Below are 17,682 nucleotides of genomic sequence, written 5' to 3'. Positions count from 1 at the left end.
GAACTGACTTTAAACTGTAGCATAGTGATGACGGTCAAGTCATGATGAAGCCATCAGATCAAGATCTTCCGCAAAGAGCAGGCATATGTTTAAAAGAAACCTAGCTGTGGTTTCCGTAGTGTAGTGGTTATCACGTTCGCCTTACACGCGGAAGGTCCCCAGTTCGAACCTGGGCGGAAACATTGACCTTTTTCCCGCCCTGTCTGCAAAAGAAAATTATTCACTTGGTCAATTAAAAAAGACTACGCTTCCAGTCTGACTATACGCTTACTGTTTGACGAAGACTCTCCCCGTCAGGGAATCGAACCCTGGTCTTCTGCATGACAGGCAGAGATACTGTCCACTATACTAACGAGGAATCACTCTGAAATCCTTATGCCAGATTTCTAGCCGTTGTGAAGAGAAGGTACGCACTTGAACACTTTCCCTTCCGGCAAAAATTCAGTCCTGGCTGGGTTTGATCAGTCCTCAACTTCCTAGCGGAAAACCACAGCCTCGTACATGTAGGAATTGATTCTCATCCCGACCGCTTTAGAACTGACGTCAAACTGTAGCATAGTGATGAAGGTCAAGTCATGATGAAGCCATCAGATCAAGATCTTCCGCAAAGAGCAGGGATATGTTCAAGAGAAACCTAGCCGTGGTTTTTGTAGTGTAGTGGTTATCACGTTCGCCTTACACGCGAAAGGTCCCCAGTTCGAAACTGGGCGGAAACATTGACCTTTATCCCGCCTTCTCTGCAAAAGAAAATTATTCACTTCGTCAATTAAAAAAGACTACGCTTCCAGTCTGAGCATACGCTTACTGTTTGACGAAGACTCTCCCCGTCAGGGAATCGAAACCTGGTCTTCTGCATGACAGGCAGAGATACTGTCCACTATACTAACGAGGAATCACTCTGAAATCCTTATGCCAGATTTCTGGCCGTGGTGAAGAGAAGGTACGCACTTGAACACTTTCCCTTCCGGCGAAAATTCAGTCCTGGCTGGGTTTGATCAGTCCTCAACTTCCTAGCGGAAAACCACAGCCTCGTACATGTAGGAATTGATTCTCATCCCGACCGCTTTAGAACTGACGTCAAACTGTAGCATAGTGATGAAGGTCAAGTCATGATGAAGCCATCAGATCAAGATCTTCCGCAAAGAGCAGGCATATGTTCAAAAGAAACCTAGCTGTGGTTTCCGTAGTGTAGTGGTTATCACGTTCGCCTTACACGCGAAAGGTCCCCAGTTCGAAACTGGGTGGAAACATTGACCTTTTTCCCGCCCTGTCTGCAAAAGAAAATTATTCACTTGGTCAATTAAAAAACACTACGCTTCCAGTCTGACTATACGCTTACTGTTTGACGAAGACTCTCCCCGTCAGGGAATCGAAACCTGGTCTTCTGCGTGACAGGCAGAGATACTGTCCAATATACTAACGAGGAATCACTCTGAAATCCTTATGCCAGATTTCTGGCCGTTGTGAAGAGAAGGTACGCATTTGAACACTTTCCCTTCCGGCAAAAATTCAGTCCTGGCTGGATTTGATCAGTCCTCAACTTCCTAGCGGAAAACCACAGCCTCGTACATGTAGGGATTGATTCTCATCCCGACCGCTTTAGAACTGACTTTAAACTGTAGCATAGTGATGACGGTCAAGTCATGATGAAGCCATCAGATCAAGATCTTCCGCAAAGAGCAGGCATATGTTTAAAAGAAACCTAGCTGTGGTTTCCGTAGTGTAGTGGTTATCACGTTCGCCTTACACGCGGAAGGTCCCCAGTTCGAACATGGGCGGAAACATTGACCTTTTTCCCGCCCTGTCTGCAAAAGAAAATTATTCACTTGGTCAATTAAAAAAGACTACGCTTCCAGTCTGACTATACGCTTACTGTTTGACGAAGACTCTCCCCGTCAGGGAATCGAACCCTGGTCTTCTGCATGACAGGCAGAGATACTGTCCACTATACTAACGAGGAATCACTCTGAAATCCTTATGCCAGATTTCTGGCCGTTGTGAAGAGAAGGTACGCACTTGAACACTTTCCCTTCCGGCAAAAATTCAGTCCTGGCTGGGTTTGATCAGTCCTCAACTTCCTAGCGGAAAACCACAGCCTCGTACATGTAGGAATTGATTCTCATCCCGACCGCTTTAGAACTGACGTCAAACTGTAGCATAGTGATGAAGGTCAAGTCATGATGAAGCCATCAGATCAAGATCTTCCGCAAAGAGCAGGGATATGTTCAAGAGAAACCTAGCCGTGGTTTTTGTAGTGTAGTGGTTATCACGTTCGCCTTACACGCGAAAGGTCCCCAGTTCGAAACTGGGCGGAAACATTGACCTTTATCCCGCCTTCTCTGCAAAAGAAAATTATTCACTTGGTCAATTAAAAAAGACTACGCTTCCAGTCTGACTATACGCTTACTGTTTGACGAAGACTCTCCCCGTCAGGGAATCGAACCCTGGTCTTCTGCATGACAGGCAGAGATACTGTCCACTATACTAACGAGGAATCACTCTGAAATCCTTATGCCAGATTTCTAGCCGTTGTGAAGAGAAGGTACGCACTTGAACACTTTCCCTTCCGGCAAAAATTCAGTCCTGGCTGGGTTTGATCAGTCCTCAACTTCCTAGCGGAAAACCACAGCCTCGTACATGTAGGAATTGATTCTCATCCCGACCGCTTTAGAACTGACGTCAAACTGTAGCATAGTGATGAAGGTCAAGTCATGATGAAGCCATCAGATCAAGATCTTCCGCAAAGAGCAGGGATATGTTCAAGAGAAACCTAGCCGTGGTTTTTGTAGTGTAGTGGTTATCACGTTCGCCTTACACGCGAAAGGTCCCCAGTTCGAAACTGGGCGGAAACATTGACCTTTATCCCGCCTTCTCTGCAAAAGAAAATTATTCACTTCGTCAATTAAAAAAGACTACGCTTCCAGTCTGAGCATACGCTTACTGTTTGACGAAGACTCTCCCCGTCAGGGAATCGAAACCTGGTCTTCTGCGTGACAGGCAGAGATACTGTCCACTATACTAACGAGGAATCACTCTGAAATCCTTATGCCAGATTTCTGGCCGTTGTGAAGAGAAGGTACGCACTTGAACACTTTCCCTTCCGGCGAAAATTCAGTCCTGGCTGGATTTGATCAGTCCTCAACTTCCTAGCGGAAAACCACAGCCTCGTACATGTAGGGATTGATTCTCATCCCGACCGCTTTAGAACTGACTTTAAACTGTAGCATAGTGATGACGGTCAAGTCATGATGAAGCCATCAGATCAAGATCTTCCGCAAAGAGCAGGCATATGTTTAAAAGAAACCTAGCTGTGGTTTCCGTAGTGTAGTGGTTATCACGTTCGCCTTACACGCGGAAGGTCCCCAGTTCGAACCTGGGCGGAAACATTGACCTTTTTCCCGCCCTGTCTGCAAAAGAAAATTATTCACTTGGTCAATTAAAAAAGACTACGCTTCCAGTCTGACTATACGCTTACTGTTTGACGAAGACTCTCCCCGTCAGGGAATCGAACCCTGGTCTTCTGCATGACAGGCAGAGATACTGTCCACTATACTAACGAGGAATCACTCTGAAATCCTTATGCCAGATTTCTAGCCGTTGTGAAGAGAAGGTACGCACTTGAACACTTTCCCTTCCGGCAAAAATTCAGTCTTGGCTGGGTTTGATCAGTCCTCAACTTCCTAGCGGAAAACCACAGCCTCGTACATGTAGGAATTGATTCTCATCCCGACCGCTTTAGAACTGACGTCAAACTGTAGCATAGTGATGAAGGTCAAGTCATGATGAAGCCATCAGATCAAGATCTTCCGCAAAGAGCAGGGATATGTTCAAGAGAAACCTAGCCGTGGTTTTTGTAGTGTAGTGGTTATCACGTTCGCCTTACACGCGAAAGGTCCCCAGTTCGAAACTGGGCGGAAACATTGACCTTTATCCCGCCTTCTCTGCAAAAGAAAATTATTCACTTCGTCAATTAAAAAAGACTACGCTTCCAGTCTGAGCATACGCTTACTGTTTGACGAAGACTCTCCCCGTCAGGGAATCGAAACCTGGTCTTCTGCATGACAGGCAGAGATACTGTCCACTATACTAACGAGGAATCACTCTGAAATCCTTATGCCAGATTTCTGGCCGTGGTGAAGAGAAGGTACGCACTTGAACACTTTCCCTTCCGGCGAAAATTCAGTCCTGGCTGGGTTTGATCAGTCCTCAACTTCCTAGCGGAAAACCACAGCCTCGTACATGTAGGAATTGATTCTCATCCCGACCGCTTTAGAACTGACGTCAAACTGTAGCATAGTGATGAAGGTCAAGTCATGATGAAGCCATCAGATCAAGATCTTCCGCAAAGAGCAGGCATATGTTCAAAAGAAACCTAGCTGTGGTTTCCGTAGTGTAGTGGTTATCACGTTCGCCTTACACGCGAAAGGTCCCCAGTTCGAAACTGGGTGGAAACATTGACCTTTTTCCCGCCCTGTCTGCAAAAGAAAATTATTCACTTGGTCAATTAAAAAACACTACGCTTCCAGTCTGACTATACGCTTACTGTTTGACGAAGACTCTCCCCGTCAGGGAATCGAAACCTGGTCTTCTGCGTGACAGGCAGAGATACTGTCCAATATACTAACGAGGAATCACTCTGAAATCCTTATGCCAGATTTCTGGCCGTTGTGAAGAGAAGGTACGCACTTGAACACTTTCCCTTCCGGCAAAAATTCAGTCCTGGCTGGATTTGATCAGTCCTCAACTTCCTAGCGGAAAACCACAGCCTCGTACATGTAGGGATTGATTCTCATCCCGACCGCTTTAGAACTGACTTTAAACTGTAGCATAGTGATGACGGTCAAGTCATGATGAAGCCATCAGATCAAGATCTTCCGCAAAGAGCAGGCATATGTTTAAAAGAAACCTAGCTGTGGTTTCCGTAGTGTAGTGGTTATCACGTTCGCCTTACACGCGGAAGGTCCCCAGTTCGAACATGGGCGGAAACATTGACCTTTTTCCCGCCCTGTCTGCAAAAGAAAATTATTCACTTGGTCAATTAAAAAAGACTACGCTTCCAGTCTGACTATACGCTTACTGTTTGACGAAGACTCTCCCCGTCAGGGAATCGAACCCTGGTCTTCTGCATGACAGGCAGAGATACTGTCCACTATACTAACGAGGAATCACTCTGAAATCCTTATGCCAGATTTCTGGCCGTTGTGAAGAGAAGGTACGCACTTGAACACTTTCCCTTCCGGCAAAAATTCAGTCCTGGCTGGGTTTGATCAGTCCTCAACTTCCTAGCGGAAAACCACAGCCTCGTACATGTAGGAATTGATTCTCATCCCGACCGCTTTAGAACTGACGTCAAACTGTAGCATAGTGATGAAGGTCAAGTCATGATGAAGCCATCAGATCAAGATCTTCCGCAAAGAGCAGGGATATGTTCAAGAGAAACCTAGCCGTGGTTTTTGTAGTGTAGTGGTTATCACGTTCGCCTTACACGCGAAAGGTCCCCAGTTCGAAACTGGGCGGAAACATTGACCTTTATCCCGCCTTCTCTGCAAAAGAAAATTATTCACTTGGTCAATTAAAAAAGACTACGCTTCCAGTCTGAGCATACGCTTACTGTTTGACGAAGACTCTCCCCGTCAGGGAATCGAAACCTGGTCTTCTGCATGACAGGCAGAGATACTGTCCACTATACTAACGAGGAATCACTCTGAAATCCTTATGCCAGATTTCTGGCCGTGGTGAAGAGAAGGTACGCACTTGAACACTTTCCCTTCCGGCGAAAATTCAGTCCTGGCTGGGTTTGATCAGTCCTCAACTTCCTAGCGGAAAACCACAGCCTCGTACATGTAGGAATTGATTCTCATCCCGACCGCTTTAGAACTGACGTCAAACTGTAGCATAGTGATGAAGGTCAAGTCATGATGAAGCCATCAGATCAAGATCTTCCGCAAAGAGCAGGCATATGTTCAAAAGAAACCTAGCTGTGGTTTCCGTAGTGTAGTGGTTATCACGTTCGCCTTACACGCGAAAGGTCCCCAGTTCGAAACTGGGTGGAAACATTGACCTTTTTCCCGCCCTGTCTGCAAAAGAAAATTATTCACTTGGTCAATTAAAAAACACTACGCTTCCAGTCTGACTATACGCTTACTGTTTGACGAAGACTCTCCCCGTCAGGGAATCGAAACCTGGTCTTCTGCGTGACAGGCAGAGATACTGTCCAATATACTAACGAGGAATCACTCTGAAATCCTTATGCCAGATTTCTGGCCGTTGTGAAGAGAAGGTACGCACTTGAACACTTTCCCTTCCGGCAAAAATTCAGTCCTGGCTGGATTTGATCAGTCCTCAACTTCCTAGCGGAAAACCACAGCCTCGTACATGTAGGGATTGATTCTCATCCCGACCGCTTTAGAACTGACTTTAAACTGTAGCATAGTGATGACGGTCAAGTCATGATGAAGCCATCAGATCAAGATCTTCCGCAAAGAGCAGGCATATGTTTAAAAGAAACCTAGCTGTGGTTTCCGTAGTGTAGTGGTTATCACGTTCGCCTTACACGCGGAAGGTCCCCAGTTCGAACCTGGGCGGAAACATTGACCTTTTTCCCGCCCTGTCTGCAAAAGAAAATTATTCACTTGGTCAATTAAAAAAGACTACGCTTCCAGTCTGACTATACGCTTACTGTTTGACGAAGACTCTCCCCGTCAGGGAATCGAACCCTGGTCTTCTGCATGACAGGCAGAGATACTGTCCACTATACTAACGAGGAATCACTCTGAAATCCTTATGCCGGATTTCTAGCCGTTGTGAAGAGAAGGTACGCACTTGAACACTTTCCCTTCCGGCAAAAATTCAGTCCTGGCTGGGTTTGATCAGTCCTCAACTTCCTAGCGGAAAACCACAGCCTCGTACATGTAGGAATTGATTCTCATCCCGACCGCTTTAGAACTGACGTCAAACTGTAGCATAGTGATGAAGGTCAAGTCATGATGAAGCCATCAGATCAAGATCTTCCGCAAAGAGCAGGGATATGTTCAAGAGAAACCTAGCCGTGGTTTTTGTAGTGTAGTGGTTATCACGTTCGCCTTACACGCGAAAGGTCCCCAGTTCGAAACTGGGCGGAAACATTGACCTTTATCCCGCCTTCTCTGCAAAAGAAAATTATTCACTTCGTCAATTAAAAAAGACTACGCTTCCAGTCTGAGCATACGCTTACTGTTTGACGAAGACTCTCCCCGTCAGGGAATCGAAACCTGGTCTTCTGCATGACAGGCAGAGATACTGTCCACTATACTAACGAGGAATCACTCTGAAATCCTTATGCCAGATTTCTGGCCGTGGTGAAGAGAAGGTACGCACTTGAACACTTTCCCTTCCGGCGAAAATTCAGTCCTGGCTGGGTTTGATCAGTCCTCAACTTCCTAGCGGAAAACCACAGCCTCGTACATGTAGGAATTGATTCTCATCCCGACCGCTTTAGAACTGACGTCAAACTGTAGCATAGTGATGAAGGTCAAGTCATGATGAAGCCATCAGATCAAGATCTTCCGCAAAGAGCAGGCATATGTTCAAAAGAAACCTAGCTGTGGTTTCCGTAGTGTAGTGGTTATCACGTTCGCCTTACACGCGAAAGGTCCCCAGTTCGAAACTGGGTGGAAACATTGACCTTTTTCCCGCCCTGTCTGCAAAAGAAAATTATTCACTTGGTCAATTAAAAAACACTACGCTTCCAGTCTGACTATACGCTTACTGTTTGACGAAGACTCTCCCCGTCAGGGAATCGAAACCTGGTCTTCTGCGTGACAGGCAGAGATACTGTCCAATATACTAACGAGGAATCACTCTGAAATCCTTATGCCAGATTTCTGGCCGTTGTGAAGAGAAGGTACGCACTTGAACACTTTCCCTTCCGGCAAAAATTCAGTCCTGGCTGGATTTGATCAGTCCTCAACTTCCTAGCGGAAAACCACAGCCTCGTACATGTAGGGATTGATTCTCATCCCGACCGCTTTAGAACTGACTTTAAACTGTAGCATAGTGATGACGGTCAAGTCATGATGAAGCCATCAGATCAAGATCTTCCGCAAAGAGCAGGCATATGTTTAAAAGAAACCTAGCTGTGGTTTCCGTAGTGTAGTGGTTATCACGTTCGCCTTACACGCGGAAGGTCCCCAGTTCGAACATGGGCGGAAACATTGACCTTTTTCCCGCCCTGTCTGCAAAAGAAAATTATTCACTTGGTCAATTAAAAAAGACTACGCTTCCAGTCTGACTATACGCTTACTGTTTGACGAAGACTCTCCCCGTCAGGGAATCGAACCCTGGTCTTCTGCATGACAGGCAGAGATACTGTCCACTATACTAACGAGGAATCACTCTGAAATCCTTATGCCAGATTTCTGGCCGTTGTGAAGAGAAGGTACGCACTTGAACACTTTCCCTTCCGGCAAAAATTCAGTCCTGGCTGGGTTTGATCAGTCCTCAACTTCCTAGCGGAAAACCACAGCCTCGTACATGTAGGAATTGATTCTCATCCCGACCGCTTTAGAACTGACGTCAAACTGTAGCATAGTGATGAAGGTCAAGTCATGATGAAGCCATCAGATCAAGATCTTCCGCAAAGAGCAGGGATATGTTCAAGAGAAACCTAGCCGTGGTTTTTGTAGTGTAGTGGTTATCACGTTCGCCTTACACGCGAAAGGTCCCCAGTTCGAAACTGGGCGGAAACATTGACCTTTATCCCGCCTTCTCTGCAAAAGAAAATTATTCACTTGGTCAATTAAAAAAGACTACGCTTCCAGTCTGAGCATACGCTTACTGTTTGACGAAGACTCTCCCCGTCAGGGAATCGAAACCTGGTCTTCTGCATGACAGGCAGAGATACTGTCCACTATACTAACGAGGAATCACTCTGAAATCCTTATGCCAGATTTCTGGCCGTGGTGAAGAGAAGGTACGCACTTGAACACTTTCCCTTCCGGCGAAAATTCAGTCCTGGCTGGGTTTGATCAGTCCTCAACTTCCTAGCGGAAAACCACAGCCTCGTACATGTAGGAATTGATTCTCATCCCGACCGCTTTAGAACTGACGTCAAACTGTAGCATAGTGATGAAGGTCAAGTCATGATGAAGCCATCAGATCAAGATCTTCCGCAAAGAGCAGGCATATGTTCAAAAGAAACCTAGCTGTGGTTTCCGTAGTGTAGTGGTTATCACGTTCGCCTTACACGCGAAAGGTCCCCAGTTCGAAACTGGGTGGAAACATTGACCTTTTTCCCGCCCTGTCTGCAAAAGAAAATTATTCACTTGGTCAATTAAAAAACACTACGCTTCCAGTCTGACTATACGCTTACTGTTTGACGAAGACTCTCCCCGTCAGGGAATCGAAACCTGGTCTTCTGCGTGACAGGCAGAGATACTGTCCAATATACTAACGAGGAATCACTCTGAAATCCTTATGCCAGATTTCTGGCCGTTGTGAAGAGAAGGTACGCACTTGAACACTTTCCCTTCCGGCAAAAATTCAGTCCTGGCTGGATTTGATCAGTCCTCAACTTCCTAGCGGAAAACCACAGCCTCGTACATGTAGGGATTGATTCTCATCCCGACCGCTTTAGAACTGACTTTAAACTGTAGCATAGTGATGACGGTCAAGTCATGATGAAGCCATCAGATCAAGATCTTCCGCAAAGAGCAGGCATATGTTTAAAAGAAACCTAGCTGTGGTTTCCGTAGTGTAGTGGTTATCACGTTCGCCTTACACGCGGAAGGTCCCCAGTTCGAACCTGGGCGGAAACATTGACCTTTTTCCCGCCCTGTCTGCAAAAGAAAATTATTCACTTGGTCAATTAAAAAAGACTACGCTTCCAGTCTGACTATACGCTTACTGTTTGACAAAGACTCTCCCCGTCAGGGAATCGAACCCTGGTCTTCTGCATGACAGGCAGAGATACTGTCCACTATACTAACGAGGAATCACTCTGAAATCCTTATGCCAGATTTCTGGCCGTTGTGAAGAGAAGGTACGCACTTGAACACTTTCCCTTCCGGCAAAAATTCAGTCCTGGCTGGGTTTGATCAGTCCTCAACTTCCTAGCGGAAAACCACAGCCTCGTACATGTAGGAATTGATTCTCATCCCGACCGCTTTAGAACTGACGTCAAACTGTAGCATAGTGATGAAGGTCAAGTCATGATGAAGCCATCAGATCAAGATCTTCCGCAAAGAGCAGGGATATGTTCAAGAGAAACCTAGCCGTGGTTTTTGTAGTGTAGTGGTTATCACGTTCGCCTTACACGCGAAAGGTCCCCAGTTCGAAACTGGGCGGAAACATTGACCTTTATCCCGCCTTCTCTGCAAAAGAAATTATTCACTTGGTCAATTAAAAAAGACTACGCTTCCAGTCTGAGCATACGCTTACTGTTTGACGAAGACTCTCCCCGTCAGGGAATCGAAACCTGGTCTTCTGCATGACAGGCAGAGATACTGTCCACTATACTAACGAGGAATCACTCTGAAATCCTTATGCCAGATTTCTGGCCGTGGTGAAGAGAAGGTACGCACTTGAACACTTTCCCTTCCGGCGAAAATTCAGTCCTGGCTGGGTTTGATCAGTCCTCAACTTCCTAGCGGAAAACCACAGCCTCGTACATGTAGGAATTGATTCTCATCCCGACCGCTTTAGAACTGACGTCAAACTGTAGCATAGTGATGAAGGTCAAGTCATGATGAAGCCATCAGATCAAGATCTTCCGCAAAGAGCAGGCATATGTTCAAAAGAAACCTAGCTGTGGTTTCCGTAGTGTAGTGGTTATCACGTTCGCCTTACACGCGAAAGGTCCCCAGTTCGAAACTGGGCGGAAACATTGACCTTTTTCCCGCCCTGTCTGCAAAAGAAAATTATTCACTTGGTCAATTAAAAAAGACTACGCTTCCAGTCTGACTATACGCTTACTGTTTGACGAAGACTCTCCCCGTCAGGGAATCGAAACCTGGTCTTCTGCGTGACAGGCAGAGATACTGTCCACTATACTAACGAGGAATCACTCTGAAATCCTTATGCCAGATTTCTGGCCGTTGTGAAGAGAAGGTACGCACTTGAACACTTTCCCTTCCGGCGAAAATTCAGTCCTGGCTGGATTTGATCAGTCCTCAACTTCCTAGCGGAAAACCACAGCCTCGTACATGTAGGGATTGATTCTCATCCCGACCGCTTTAGAACTGACTTTAAACTGTAGCATAGTGATGACGGTCAAGTCATGATGAAGCCATCAGATCAAGATCTTCCGCAAAGAGCAGGCATATGTTTAAAAGAAACCTAGCTGTGGTTTCCGTAGTGTAGTGGTTATCACGTTCGCCTTACACGCGGAAGGTCCCCAGTTCGAACCTGGGCGGAAACATTGACCTTTTTCCCGCCCTGTCTGCAAAAGAAAATTATTCACTTGGTCAATTAAAAAAGACTACGCTTCCAGTCTGACTATACGCTTACTGTTTGACGAAGACTCTCCCCGTCAGGGAATCGAACCCTGGTCTTCTGCATGACAGGCAGAGATACTGTCCACTATACTAACGAGGAATCACTCTGAAATCCTTATGCCAGATTTCTAGCCGTTGTGAAGAGAAGGTACGCACTTGAACACTTTCCCTTCCGGCAAAAATTCAGTCCTGGCTGGGTTTGATCAGTCCTCAACTTCCTAGCGGAAAACCACAGCCTCGTACATGTAGGAATTGATTCTCATCCCGACCGCTTTAGAACTGACGTCAAACTGTAGCATAGTGATGAAGGTCAAGTCATGATGAAGCCATCAGATCAAGATCTTCCGCAAAGAGCAGGGATATGTTCAAGAGAAACCTAGCCGTGGTTTTTGTAGTGTAGTGGTTATCACGTTCGCCTTACACGCGAAAGGTCCCCAGTTCGAAACTGGGCGGAAACATTGACCTTTATCCCGCCTTCTCTGCAAAAGAAAATTATTCACTTGGTCAATTAAAAAAGACTACGCTTCCAGTCTGAGCATACGCTTACTGTTTGACGAAGACTCTCCCCGTCAGGGAATCGAACCCTGGTCTTCTGCATGACAGGCAGAGATACTGTCCACTATACTAACGAGGAATCACTCTGAAATCCTTATGCCAGATTTCTAGCCGTTGTGAAGAGAAGGTACGCACTTGAACACTTTCCCTTCCGGCAAAAATTCAGTCCTGGCTGGGTTTGATCAGTCCTCAACTTCCTAGCGGAAAACCACAGCCTCGTACATGTAGGAATTGATTCTCATCCCGACCGCTTTAGAACTGACGTCAAACTGTAGCATAGTGATGAAGGTCAAGTCATGATGAAGCCATCAGATCAAGATCTTCCGCAAAGAGCAGGCATATGTTCAAAAGAAACCTAGCTGTGGTTTCCGTAGTGTAGTGGTTATCACGTTCGCCTTACACGCGAAAGGTCCCCAGTTCGAAACTGGGTGGAAACATTGACCTTTTTCCCGCCCTGTCTGCAAAAGAAAATTATTCACTTGGTCAATTAAAAAACACTACGCTTCCAGTCTGACTATACGCTTACTGTTTGACGAAGACTCTCCCCGTCAGGGAATCGAAACCTGGTCTTCTGCGTGACAGGCAGAGATACTGTCCAATATACTAACGAGGAATCACTCTGAAATCCTTATGCCAGATTTCTGGCCGTTGTGAAGAGAAGGTACGCACTTGAACACTTTCCCTTCCGGCAAAAATTCAGTCCTGGCTGGATTTGATCAGTCCTCAACTTCCTAGCGGAAAACCACAGCCTCGTACATGTAGGGATTGATTCTCATCCCGACCGCTTTAGAACTGACTTTAAACTGTAGCATAGTGATGACGGTCAAGTCATGATGAAGCCATCAGATCAAGATCTTCCGCAAAGAGCAGGCATATGTTTAAAAGAAACCTAGCTGTGGTTTCCGTAGTGTAGTGGTTATCACGTTCGCCTTACACGCGGAAGGTCCCCAGTTCGAACCTGGGCGGAAACATTGACCTTTTTCCCGCCCTGTCTGCAAAAGAAAATTATTCACTTGGTCAATTAAAAAAGACTACGCTTCCAGTCTGACTATACGCTTACTGTTTGACAAAGACTCTCCCCGTCAGGGAATCGAACCCTGGTCTTCTGCATGACAGGCAGAGATACTGTCCACTATACTAACGAGGAATCACTCTGAAATCCTTATGCCAGATTTCTGGCCGTTGTGAAGAGAAGGTACGCACTTGAACACTTTCCCTTCCGGCAAAAATTCAGTCCTGGCTGGGTTTGATCAGTCCTCAACTTCCTAGCGGAAAACCACAGCCTCGTACATGTAGGAATTGATTCTCATCCCGACCGCTTTAGAACTGACGTCAAACTGTAGCATAGTGATGAAGGTCAAGTCATGATGAAGCCATCAGATCAAGATCTTCCGCAAAGAGCAGGGATATGTTCAAGAGAAACCTAGCCGTGGTTTTTGTAGTGTAGTGGTTATCACGTTCGCCTTACACGCGAAAGGTCCCCAGTTCGAAACTGGGCGGAAACATTGACCTTTATCCCGCCTTCTCTGCAAAAGAAATTATTCACTTGGTCAATTAAAAAAGACTACGCTTCCAGTCTGAGCATACGCTTACTGTTTGACGAAGACTCTCCCCGTCAGGGAATCGAAACCTGGTCTTCTGCATGACAGGCAGAGATACTGTCCACTATACTAACGAGGAATCACTCTGAAATCCTTATGCCAGATTTCTGGCCGTGGTGAAGAGAAGGTACGCACTTGAACACTTTCCCTTCCGGCGAAAATTCAGTCCTGGCTGGGTTTGATCAGTCCTCAACTTCCTAGCGGAAAACCACAGCCTCGTACATGTAGGAATTGATTCTCATCCCGACCGCTTTAGAACTGACGTCAAACTGTAGCATAGTGATGAAGGTCAAGTCATGATGAAGCCATCAGATCAAGATCTTCCGCAAAGAGCAGGCATATGTTCAAAAGAAACCTAGCTGTGGTTTCCGTAGTGTAGTGGTTATCACGTTCGCCTTACACGCGAAAGGTCCCCAGTTCGAAACTGGGCGGAAACATTGACCTTTTTCCCGCCCTGTCTGCAAAAGAAAATTATTCACTTGGTCAATTAAAAAAGACTACGCTTCCAGTCTGACTATACGCTTACTGTTTGACGAAGACTCTCCCCGTCAGGGAATCGAAACCTGGTCTTCTGCGTGACAGGCAGAGATACTGTCCACTATACTAACGAGGAATCACTCTGAAATCCTTATGCCAGATTTCTGGCCGTTGTGAAGAGAAGGTACGCACTTGAACACTTTCCCTTCCGGCGAAAATTCAGTCCTGGCTGGATTTGATCAGTCCTCAACTTCCTAGCGGAAAACCACAGCCTCGTACATGTAGGGATTGATTCTCATCCCGACCGCTTTAGAACTGACTTTAAACTGTAGCATAGTGATGACGGTCAAGTCATGATGAAGCCATCAGATCAAGATCTTCCGCAAAGAGCAGGCATATGTTTAAAAGAAACCTAGCTGTGGTTTCCGTAGTGTAGTGGTTATCACGTTCGCCTTACACGCGGAAGGTCCCCAGTTCGAACCTGGGCGGAAACATTGACCTTTTTCCCGCCCTGTCTGCAAAAGAAAATTATTCACTTGGTCAATTAAAAAAGACTACGCTTCCAGTCTGACTATACGCTTACTGTTTGACGAAGACTCTCCCCGTCAGGGAATCGAACCCTGGTCTTCTGCATGACAGGCAGAGATACTGTCCACTATACTAACGAGGAATCACTCTGAAATCCTTATGCCAGATTTCTAGCCGTTGTGAAGAGAAGGTACGCACTTGAACACTTTCCCTTCCGGCAAAAATTCAGTCCTGGCTGGGTTTGATCAGTCCTCAACTTCCTAGCGGAAAACCACAGCCTCGTACATGTAGGAATTGATTCTCATCCCGACCGCTTTAGAACTGACGTCAAACTGTAGCATAGTGATGAAGGTCAAGTCATGATGAAGCCATCAGATCAAGATCTTCCGCAAAGAGCAGGGATATGTTCAAGAGAAACCTAGCCGTGGTTTTTGTAGTGTAGTGGTTATCACGTTCGCCTTACACGCGAAAGGTCCCCAGTTCGAAACTGGGCGGAAACATTGACCTTTATCCCGCCTTCTCTGCAAAAGAAAATTATTCACTTGGTCAATTAAAAAAGACTACGCTTCCAGTCTGAGCATACGCTTACTGTTTGACGAAGACTCTCCCCGTCAGGGAATCGAACCCTGGTCTTCTGCATGACAGGCAGAGATACTGTCCACTATACTAACGAGGAATCACTCTGAAATCCTTATGCCAGATTTCTAGCCGTTGTGAAGAGAAGGTACGCACTTGAACACTTTCCCTTCCGGCAAAAATTCAGTCCTGGCTGGGTTTGATCAGTCCTCAACTTCCTAGCGGAAAACCACAGCCTCGTACATGTAGGAATTGATTCTCATCCCGACCGCTTTAGAACTGACGTCAAACTGTAGCATAGTGATGAAGGTCAAGTCATGATGAAGCCATCAGATCAAGATCTTCCGCAAAGAGCAGGCATATGTTCAAAAGAAACCTAGCTGTGGTTTCCGTAGTGTAGTGGTTATCACGTTCGCCTTACACGCGAAAGGTCCCCAGTTCGAAACTGGGTGGAAACATTGACCTTTTTCCCGCCCTGTCTGCAAAAGAAAATTATTCACTTGGTCAATTAAAAAACACTACGCTTCCAGTCTGACTATACGCTTACTGTTTGACGAAGACTCTCCCCGTCAGGGAATCGAAACCTGGTCTTCTGCGTGACAGGCAGAGATACTGTCCAATATACTAACGAGGAATCACTCTGAAATCCTTATGCCAGATTTCTGGCCGTTGTGAAGAGAAGGTACGCACTTGAACACTTTCCCTTCCGGCAAAAATTCAGTCCTGGCTGGATTTGATCAGTCCTCAACTTCCTAGCGGAAAACCACAGCCTCGTACATGTAGGGATTGATTCTCATCCCGACCGCTTTAGAACTGACTTTAAACTGTAGCATAGTGATGACGGTCAAGTCATGATGAAGCCATCAGATCAAGATCTTCCGCAAAGAGCAGGCATATGTTTAAAAGAAACCTAGCTGTGGTTTCCGTAGTGTAGTGGTTATCACGTTCGCCTTACACGCGGAAGGTCCCCAGTTCGAACCTGGGCGGAAACATTGACCTTTTTCCCGCCCTGTCTGCAAAAGAAAATTATTCACTTGGTCAATTAAAAAAGACTACGCTTCCAGTCTGACTATACGCTTACTGTTTGACAAAGACTCTCCCCGTCAGGGAATCGAACCCTGGTCTTCTGCATGACAGGCAGAGATACTGTCCACTATACTAACGAGGAATCACTCTGAAATCCTTATGCCAGATTTCTGGCCGTTGTGAAGAGAAGGTACGCACTTGAACACTTTCCCTTCCGGCAAAAATTCAGTCCTGGCTGGGTTTGATCAGTCCTCAACTTCCTAGCGGAAAACCACAGCCTCGTACATGTAGGAATTGATTCTCATCCCGACCGCTTTAGAACTGACGTCAAACTGTAGCATAGTGATGAAGGTCAAGTCATGATGAAGCCATCAGATCAAGATCTTCCGCAAAGAGCAGGGATATGTTCAAGAGAAACCTAGCCGTGGTTTTTGTAGTGTAGTGGTTATCACGTTCGCCTTACACGCGAAAGGTCCCCAGTTCGAAACTGGGCGGAAACATTGACCTTTATCCCGCCTTCTCTGCAAAAGAAATTATTCACTTGGTCAATTAAAAAAGACTACGCTTCCAGTCTGAGCATACGCTTACTGTTTGACGAAGACTCTCCCCGTCAGGGAATCGAAACCTGGTCTTCTGCATGACAGGCAGAGATACTGTCCACTATACTAACGAGGAATCACTCTGAAATCCTTATGCCAGATTTCTGGCCGTGGTGAAGAGAAGGTACGCACTTGAACACTTTCCCTTCCGGCGAAAATTCAGTCCTGGCTGGGTTTGATCAGTCCTCAACTTCCTAGCGGAAAACCACAGCCTCGTACATGTAGGAATTGATTCTCATCCCGACCGCTTTAGAACTGACGTCAAACTGTAGCATAGTGATGAAGGTCAAGTCATGATGAAGCCATCAGATCAAGATCTTCCGCAAAGAGCAGGCATATGTTCAAAAGAAACCTAGCTGTGGTTTCCGTAGTGTAGTGGTTATCACGTTCGCCTTACACGCGAAAGGTCCCCAGTTCGAAACTGGGCGGAAACATTGACCTTTTTCCCGCCCTGTCTGCAAAAGAAAATTATTCACTTGGTCAATTAAAAAAGACTACGCTTCCAGTCTGACTATACGCTTACTGTTTGACGAAGACTCTCCCCGTCAGGGAATCGAAACCTGGTCTTCTGCGTGACAGGCAGAGATACTGTCCACTATACTAACGAGGAATCACTCTGAAATCCTTATGCCAGATTTCTGGCCGTTGTGAAGAGAAGGTACGCACTTGAACACTTTCCCTTCCGGCGAAAATTCAGTCCTGGCTGGATTTGATCAGTCCTCAACTTCCTAGCGGAAAACCACAGCCTCGTACATGTAGGGATTGATTCTCATCCCGACCGCTTTAGAACTGACTTTAAACTGTAGCATAGTGATGACGGTCAAGTCATGATGAAGCCATCAGATCAAG

At 46.1% G+C, this 17,682-nt stretch overlaps 47 non-coding genes across 47 annotated transcripts; 33 read left to right on the top strand and 14 right to left on the bottom strand.

Moving 5' to 3' along the window:
- The first annotated feature begins 109 nt into the window (after positions 1-109).
- trnav-uac (transfer RNA valine (anticodon UAC)) lies at positions 110-182 on the top strand. The gene has a single exon. It is a non-coding gene; the product is annotated as a tRNA-Val (tRNA).
- A 104-nt stretch (positions 183-286) lies between these two features.
- On the bottom strand, positions 287-358 carry trnad-guc (transfer RNA aspartic acid (anticodon GUC)). The gene has a single exon. It is a non-coding gene; the product is annotated as a tRNA-Asp (tRNA).
- A 285-nt stretch (positions 359-643) lies between these two features.
- Positions 644-716, top strand: trnav-uac (transfer RNA valine (anticodon UAC)). The gene has a single exon. It is a non-coding gene; the product is annotated as a tRNA-Val (tRNA).
- Positions 717-1,177: 461 nt separating this feature from the next.
- On the top strand, positions 1,178-1,250 carry trnav-uac (transfer RNA valine (anticodon UAC)). The gene has a single exon. It is a non-coding gene; the product is annotated as a tRNA-Val (tRNA).
- A 461-nt stretch (positions 1,251-1,711) lies between these two features.
- trnav-uac (transfer RNA valine (anticodon UAC)) lies at positions 1,712-1,784 on the top strand. The gene has a single exon. It is a non-coding gene; the product is annotated as a tRNA-Val (tRNA).
- A 104-nt stretch (positions 1,785-1,888) lies between these two features.
- On the bottom strand, positions 1,889-1,960 carry trnad-guc (transfer RNA aspartic acid (anticodon GUC)). The gene has a single exon. It is a non-coding gene; the product is annotated as a tRNA-Asp (tRNA).
- Positions 1,961-2,245: 285 nt separating this feature from the next.
- trnav-uac (transfer RNA valine (anticodon UAC)) lies at positions 2,246-2,318 on the top strand. The gene has a single exon. It is a non-coding gene; the product is annotated as a tRNA-Val (tRNA).
- A 104-nt stretch (positions 2,319-2,422) lies between these two features.
- trnad-guc (transfer RNA aspartic acid (anticodon GUC)) lies at positions 2,423-2,494 on the bottom strand. Its single transcript has one exon. It is a non-coding gene; the product is annotated as a tRNA-Asp (tRNA).
- Positions 2,495-2,779: 285 nt separating this feature from the next.
- Positions 2,780-2,852, top strand: trnav-uac (transfer RNA valine (anticodon UAC)). The gene has a single exon. It is a non-coding gene; the product is annotated as a tRNA-Val (tRNA).
- Positions 2,853-3,313: 461 nt separating this feature from the next.
- Positions 3,314-3,386, top strand: trnav-uac (transfer RNA valine (anticodon UAC)). The gene has a single exon. It is a non-coding gene; the product is annotated as a tRNA-Val (tRNA).
- Positions 3,387-3,490: 104 nt separating this feature from the next.
- Positions 3,491-3,562, bottom strand: trnad-guc (transfer RNA aspartic acid (anticodon GUC)). The gene has a single exon. It is a non-coding gene; the product is annotated as a tRNA-Asp (tRNA).
- A 285-nt stretch (positions 3,563-3,847) lies between these two features.
- On the top strand, positions 3,848-3,920 carry trnav-uac (transfer RNA valine (anticodon UAC)). The gene has a single exon. It is a non-coding gene; the product is annotated as a tRNA-Val (tRNA).
- Positions 3,921-4,381: 461 nt separating this feature from the next.
- Positions 4,382-4,454, top strand: trnav-uac (transfer RNA valine (anticodon UAC)). Its single transcript has one exon. It is a non-coding gene; the product is annotated as a tRNA-Val (tRNA).
- A 461-nt stretch (positions 4,455-4,915) lies between these two features.
- Positions 4,916-4,988, top strand: trnav-uac (transfer RNA valine (anticodon UAC)). Its single transcript has one exon. It is a non-coding gene; the product is annotated as a tRNA-Val (tRNA).
- A 104-nt stretch (positions 4,989-5,092) lies between these two features.
- Positions 5,093-5,164, bottom strand: trnad-guc (transfer RNA aspartic acid (anticodon GUC)). The gene has a single exon. It is a non-coding gene; the product is annotated as a tRNA-Asp (tRNA).
- A 285-nt stretch (positions 5,165-5,449) lies between these two features.
- Positions 5,450-5,522, top strand: trnav-uac (transfer RNA valine (anticodon UAC)). Its single transcript has one exon. It is a non-coding gene; the product is annotated as a tRNA-Val (tRNA).
- Positions 5,523-5,983: 461 nt separating this feature from the next.
- On the top strand, positions 5,984-6,056 carry trnav-uac (transfer RNA valine (anticodon UAC)). Its single transcript has one exon. It is a non-coding gene; the product is annotated as a tRNA-Val (tRNA).
- Positions 6,057-6,517: 461 nt separating this feature from the next.
- trnav-uac (transfer RNA valine (anticodon UAC)) lies at positions 6,518-6,590 on the top strand. Its single transcript has one exon. It is a non-coding gene; the product is annotated as a tRNA-Val (tRNA).
- Positions 6,591-6,694: 104 nt separating this feature from the next.
- Positions 6,695-6,766, bottom strand: trnad-guc (transfer RNA aspartic acid (anticodon GUC)). The gene has a single exon. It is a non-coding gene; the product is annotated as a tRNA-Asp (tRNA).
- A 285-nt stretch (positions 6,767-7,051) lies between these two features.
- trnav-uac (transfer RNA valine (anticodon UAC)) lies at positions 7,052-7,124 on the top strand. The gene has a single exon. It is a non-coding gene; the product is annotated as a tRNA-Val (tRNA).
- Positions 7,125-7,585: 461 nt separating this feature from the next.
- Positions 7,586-7,658, top strand: trnav-uac (transfer RNA valine (anticodon UAC)). Its single transcript has one exon. It is a non-coding gene; the product is annotated as a tRNA-Val (tRNA).
- A 461-nt stretch (positions 7,659-8,119) lies between these two features.
- trnav-uac (transfer RNA valine (anticodon UAC)) lies at positions 8,120-8,192 on the top strand. Its single transcript has one exon. It is a non-coding gene; the product is annotated as a tRNA-Val (tRNA).
- A 104-nt stretch (positions 8,193-8,296) lies between these two features.
- trnad-guc (transfer RNA aspartic acid (anticodon GUC)) lies at positions 8,297-8,368 on the bottom strand. Its single transcript has one exon. It is a non-coding gene; the product is annotated as a tRNA-Asp (tRNA).
- Positions 8,369-8,653: 285 nt separating this feature from the next.
- Positions 8,654-8,726, top strand: trnav-uac (transfer RNA valine (anticodon UAC)). Its single transcript has one exon. It is a non-coding gene; the product is annotated as a tRNA-Val (tRNA).
- A 461-nt stretch (positions 8,727-9,187) lies between these two features.
- Positions 9,188-9,260, top strand: trnav-uac (transfer RNA valine (anticodon UAC)). Its single transcript has one exon. It is a non-coding gene; the product is annotated as a tRNA-Val (tRNA).
- Positions 9,261-9,721: 461 nt separating this feature from the next.
- Positions 9,722-9,794, top strand: trnav-uac (transfer RNA valine (anticodon UAC)). The gene has a single exon. It is a non-coding gene; the product is annotated as a tRNA-Val (tRNA).
- A 104-nt stretch (positions 9,795-9,898) lies between these two features.
- trnad-guc (transfer RNA aspartic acid (anticodon GUC)) lies at positions 9,899-9,970 on the bottom strand. Its single transcript has one exon. It is a non-coding gene; the product is annotated as a tRNA-Asp (tRNA).
- Positions 9,971-10,255: 285 nt separating this feature from the next.
- On the top strand, positions 10,256-10,328 carry trnav-uac (transfer RNA valine (anticodon UAC)). Its single transcript has one exon. It is a non-coding gene; the product is annotated as a tRNA-Val (tRNA).
- A 460-nt stretch (positions 10,329-10,788) lies between these two features.
- Positions 10,789-10,861, top strand: trnav-uac (transfer RNA valine (anticodon UAC)). Its single transcript has one exon. It is a non-coding gene; the product is annotated as a tRNA-Val (tRNA).
- Positions 10,862-11,322: 461 nt separating this feature from the next.
- On the top strand, positions 11,323-11,395 carry trnav-uac (transfer RNA valine (anticodon UAC)). Its single transcript has one exon. It is a non-coding gene; the product is annotated as a tRNA-Val (tRNA).
- A 104-nt stretch (positions 11,396-11,499) lies between these two features.
- trnad-guc (transfer RNA aspartic acid (anticodon GUC)) lies at positions 11,500-11,571 on the bottom strand. Its single transcript has one exon. It is a non-coding gene; the product is annotated as a tRNA-Asp (tRNA).
- Positions 11,572-11,856: 285 nt separating this feature from the next.
- On the top strand, positions 11,857-11,929 carry trnav-uac (transfer RNA valine (anticodon UAC)). The gene has a single exon. It is a non-coding gene; the product is annotated as a tRNA-Val (tRNA).
- Positions 11,930-12,033: 104 nt separating this feature from the next.
- trnad-guc (transfer RNA aspartic acid (anticodon GUC)) lies at positions 12,034-12,105 on the bottom strand. The gene has a single exon. It is a non-coding gene; the product is annotated as a tRNA-Asp (tRNA).
- Positions 12,106-12,390: 285 nt separating this feature from the next.
- On the top strand, positions 12,391-12,463 carry trnav-uac (transfer RNA valine (anticodon UAC)). Its single transcript has one exon. It is a non-coding gene; the product is annotated as a tRNA-Val (tRNA).
- Positions 12,464-12,924: 461 nt separating this feature from the next.
- trnav-uac (transfer RNA valine (anticodon UAC)) lies at positions 12,925-12,997 on the top strand. The gene has a single exon. It is a non-coding gene; the product is annotated as a tRNA-Val (tRNA).
- A 104-nt stretch (positions 12,998-13,101) lies between these two features.
- Positions 13,102-13,173, bottom strand: trnad-guc (transfer RNA aspartic acid (anticodon GUC)). Its single transcript has one exon. It is a non-coding gene; the product is annotated as a tRNA-Asp (tRNA).
- A 285-nt stretch (positions 13,174-13,458) lies between these two features.
- On the top strand, positions 13,459-13,531 carry trnav-uac (transfer RNA valine (anticodon UAC)). The gene has a single exon. It is a non-coding gene; the product is annotated as a tRNA-Val (tRNA).
- A 460-nt stretch (positions 13,532-13,991) lies between these two features.
- trnav-uac (transfer RNA valine (anticodon UAC)) lies at positions 13,992-14,064 on the top strand. The gene has a single exon. It is a non-coding gene; the product is annotated as a tRNA-Val (tRNA).
- A 461-nt stretch (positions 14,065-14,525) lies between these two features.
- Positions 14,526-14,598, top strand: trnav-uac (transfer RNA valine (anticodon UAC)). The gene has a single exon. It is a non-coding gene; the product is annotated as a tRNA-Val (tRNA).
- Positions 14,599-14,702: 104 nt separating this feature from the next.
- On the bottom strand, positions 14,703-14,774 carry trnad-guc (transfer RNA aspartic acid (anticodon GUC)). Its single transcript has one exon. It is a non-coding gene; the product is annotated as a tRNA-Asp (tRNA).
- A 285-nt stretch (positions 14,775-15,059) lies between these two features.
- On the top strand, positions 15,060-15,132 carry trnav-uac (transfer RNA valine (anticodon UAC)). The gene has a single exon. It is a non-coding gene; the product is annotated as a tRNA-Val (tRNA).
- Positions 15,133-15,236: 104 nt separating this feature from the next.
- On the bottom strand, positions 15,237-15,308 carry trnad-guc (transfer RNA aspartic acid (anticodon GUC)). The gene has a single exon. It is a non-coding gene; the product is annotated as a tRNA-Asp (tRNA).
- A 285-nt stretch (positions 15,309-15,593) lies between these two features.
- trnav-uac (transfer RNA valine (anticodon UAC)) lies at positions 15,594-15,666 on the top strand. The gene has a single exon. It is a non-coding gene; the product is annotated as a tRNA-Val (tRNA).
- A 461-nt stretch (positions 15,667-16,127) lies between these two features.
- On the top strand, positions 16,128-16,200 carry trnav-uac (transfer RNA valine (anticodon UAC)). Its single transcript has one exon. It is a non-coding gene; the product is annotated as a tRNA-Val (tRNA).
- Positions 16,201-16,304: 104 nt separating this feature from the next.
- Positions 16,305-16,376, bottom strand: trnad-guc (transfer RNA aspartic acid (anticodon GUC)). The gene has a single exon. It is a non-coding gene; the product is annotated as a tRNA-Asp (tRNA).
- A 285-nt stretch (positions 16,377-16,661) lies between these two features.
- Positions 16,662-16,734, top strand: trnav-uac (transfer RNA valine (anticodon UAC)). Its single transcript has one exon. It is a non-coding gene; the product is annotated as a tRNA-Val (tRNA).
- Positions 16,735-17,194: 460 nt separating this feature from the next.
- trnav-uac (transfer RNA valine (anticodon UAC)) lies at positions 17,195-17,267 on the top strand. Its single transcript has one exon. It is a non-coding gene; the product is annotated as a tRNA-Val (tRNA).
- The last annotated feature ends 415 nt before the right edge of the window (positions 17,268-17,682 follow it).

The sequence above is a fragment of the Pungitius pungitius genome, unplaced genomic scaffold (assembly GCF_949316345.1).
Source record: "Pungitius pungitius unplaced genomic scaffold, fPunPun2.1 scaffold_44, whole genome shotgun sequence".
NCBI lineage: Eukaryota > Metazoa > Chordata > Actinopteri > Perciformes > Gasterosteidae > Pungitius > Pungitius pungitius.
Note: the sequence above shows the minus strand (reverse complement) of the source record. Positions and strands in the feature narration are given on the sequence as shown.